Source organism: Lepus europaeus, chromosome 19 (assembly GCF_033115175.1).
Source record: "Lepus europaeus isolate LE1 chromosome 19, mLepTim1.pri, whole genome shotgun sequence".
Classification (NCBI taxonomy): domain Eukaryota; kingdom Metazoa; phylum Chordata; class Mammalia; order Lagomorpha; family Leporidae; genus Lepus; species Lepus europaeus.
In genome coordinates, this window is record NC_084845.1 from 1,536,310 (window position 1) to 1,539,799 (window position 3,490).

A 3,490-nucleotide genomic window follows, 5' to 3' on the forward strand; every position below is an offset into this window, starting at 1 on the left:
GTGGACCGCACCGTCGCGGGCAGATGACGTTTACCTCCAAGGAGCCGGAAGTCCCGCCCCGGGCCCTGGGCCCGCAGGAAGCGCCCCGTCCTGAGCCTCATGGAGGTTCCCGGTGTTGTTCCTTCTTCGGCAATGTAGTTTTTTCTGTACTAACAACCGACAAAGGAGGGCGTTCTAGAGTCGGATTTTTAGTGTAAAAGACGCCACAGACCCAGGGCTTCTTCTCATACCTGTCAACAGTGGGCACAACTCACAACTCGGGGGCACCAAGGCGCGAAACAAGGTTATCCTGGGGACATAGAGGTGCGCAAGAGGCAGGAATATCCTGGGGTGAGGGCAAGGGTAAAGGCAGGAGCCAGACCTGCACTGGGCCCCTGACTTCCACTTGCATCTTCTCTTAATTGGTACACAGATAACAGACCAAGTAACCCCCAAAGGCAAGAAGCCTGCTGTCCCGCCCTGGCCGACTGCAGAAGCCCAGCCTGCGCTCTCTCGGAGGTACCTGCCTTGGGACCACTCCACCCTCACGTAGTGCAGGGACGTCTGAGGAGGGCACTTGTCCCCCCACCCCCAACCTGTAGTCGTGCAGTCCACGGTTTCAGTTACCCACGGCCAACCAACCTGAAACTATTAAGTGGAAATTCTAGAAATGAACAATTCTTAAAGCAATTTTTAAAAAGTTTATAATTATTTGAATCGTAGAGTTACAGAGATGGAGAGACAAAGGTCTTTGATCCGCTGGTTCACTCCCCAAATGGCCACAAAGGCCAGTGCTGCACCAATCAGAAGCCAGAAACTTCTTCCAGGTCTCCCACGCCGAGACTTGGGCCATCTTCTACTTTCCCAGGGCATAACAGAGTTGGATCAGAAGTGGAGCAGCCAAGACGCAAACTGGCACCCATGTGGGATGCTGGCACTGGCTTTACCAGCTAAGCCAAAGCGCTGGCCCCTCAAAAGTGTTTTCAACGGATAATTTCAACTCCTTGTACAGATATCATTGCAATTACAAATGAAATTATAAAACATTTCCCAGCAGGATGAGGTCATGGACACCAGGGACCTGTTCACTTGGAATGTCACATAATAATCAACCATAAGTGGGAACTGCTCAAAAGAAAGCCTTCTTTTCGAAGATTTATTTTGAAAGGCAAAGTTGAGAGAGAGACTGACTCTTCCATCCTCTAATTTGCTCCCCAAATAGACACAATGGCAGAGACTGAAGCCAGGAGCTTCTTTGGGGTCTCCCACATGGGTAGCAGGGGCCCAAGCACTTGGGCCATCTTCTGCTGATTTCCCAGGTGCATTAGCAGGGAGATGGATTGGAAGTAGAGCAACCAGGACTCGAACTGACACCCATAAGGGATGCTAGCACCACACACAGTGGCTTTCCCCGCTATGCCACAGCACCAGTCCCAAGCCCTATTTCCTTGTGCCAAGTAAAGGACATATATGGTTATGACAGTGAAAACAGGGCAGGAAATATCAACAGATTTAATTTTTAAAGTGGAGAAGCACTGAGTTGAATAAAGGAGTGGAAGTGGGATTCATGTCCTGGGAGAAACTATTTATAAAAAGAAAATGGAGAAATGTGTGTGGATTACCATGCAAGGAACACTGTTACTAATCACTGGCAATAGTAATATACCCCAATTGTAAAAGAGCCGTGCTTCTCCTTTTCATATGTGGATGACTCTTAAATGACTTTGGGATGGGGTGTAGAACAGGCATTAGAGTCAGAATGTTCATTTATATTCCCTGTGTCACCAGTCCTGGCTGCTGCACTTCTGATCCAGCCCCCTGCTAAGGGGCTGGAAAAGCAATGTAAGAAGTGCTTAGACCCCTGCACTCATGAGACCTGGATGAAGCTCCTGGATCCTGCCTTCCACAGTCTGGCTGTTTCAGCCACTTGGGGAGTGAATCAGTAGATACCTCTTTCTCTGTCTCTCCCTCTATAACTTTTCAAATAATGAAAAAGCCAGCAGTGATATGCAGTAAAATATGTTTCAAAGGTGGCAGCATGGGGCCAGCGTTGTGGTGTAGCAGGTAAAGCTGCATGCAGCACCGTCTTCCCATGTGGATGCCAATTATAGTCCTAGCTGCTCCACTTCCAATCCATCTTCCACTGCTTTTCCCTGCTAATGACCTGGGAAAAGCAGTTGAAGGTGACCCAAGCACTTGGGCCCCTGCCACTAATGTGGGAGACCTGGATGAAGCTCCTGGCTCTTGGCTTCAGCCTGGCTTAGCCCTAGCCATTGTGGTCATCTGAGGAGTGAAACCAGCAGATGGAAGATCTCTCCTCTGCCTCTTCCCCCTTCTCTACAACCGTTTCAAGTGAATCTTAAAAGACAACAGGGGGCCAGTGCAGCAGCTCAATAGGCTAATCCTCTGCCTGCGGCACTGGCACACCGGGTTCTAGTCCCAGTCAGGGCGCCGGATTCTGCCCTGGTTGCTCCTCTTCCAGTCCAGCTCTCTGCTATGGCCCGGGAAGGCAGTGGAGGATGACCCAAGTGCTTGGGCCCTGCACTTGCATGGGAGACCAGGAGACGCACCTGGCTCCTGGCTTCAGATCAGCTCTTGGCTTCGGATCAGTGCGGTGCGCTGGCCGCAGTGCACTGGCCGTAGTGGCCATTGAGGGATGAACCAATGGAAAAAACGAAGACCTTTCTTTCTCTCTCATTGTCCACTCTGCCAAACAAACAAACAAACAAAAAAAAACCTCAGGGGCCAGTGCTGTGGTATAGTGGGTAAAGCTGCCACTTGCAGTACTGGCATTCCATGTGGGCACCAAGTCCCAGCTGCTCCACTTCTGATCTAGCTCTCTGCTATGGCCTGGGAAAGCAGAAGATGGCCCAAGTACTTGGGCCCCTGCACCTGTGTGGGTGACCGGAAGAAGCTCCTGACTCTTGGCTTTGGATCAGCCCAACTCTGGCCATTGCAGCCATTTGGGAAGTGAACCAGCAGATGGACAATCTCTCTAACGCTGCCTCTCAAATAAATCAATCTTCAAAAACAAATGGTGGCAACATGTTGGTACCAGTACAGAGTGGACATTTGGATTGTTGAAAGTAATGTCTTACAAATGACATACTCATGAAAATGTGAAACGTTAAGTTATGCAAAGAAGCCACTAATGACATGCAATCCTGGGGTGTTTATCTGCAGTGAATAGCATTAGTTTTCAAGGAGTTTCCACATGAAATAAAGATTCTACTGAGGAGCAGGCATTGTGGCACAGTGGGTTAAGCCATCAGCAGGGATGCTTCTCTGCTTTGGATCCAACTTCCTGTTAATGCACCTGGGAAGGGCAGCAGATGATGGCATAGATACTTGGGTTCCTGTGGCCATATGGGAAACCCACATGGAGTTCCTGGCTCTTGCACGGCCCAGCCCTGGCTTGTGCAGGCACTTGGGGAGTGAACCAGTGGACAGAAACACTCTGACAGTCACTGTAACTCTTTCAAATAAATATTTTTCAAAATTTTACTGTATC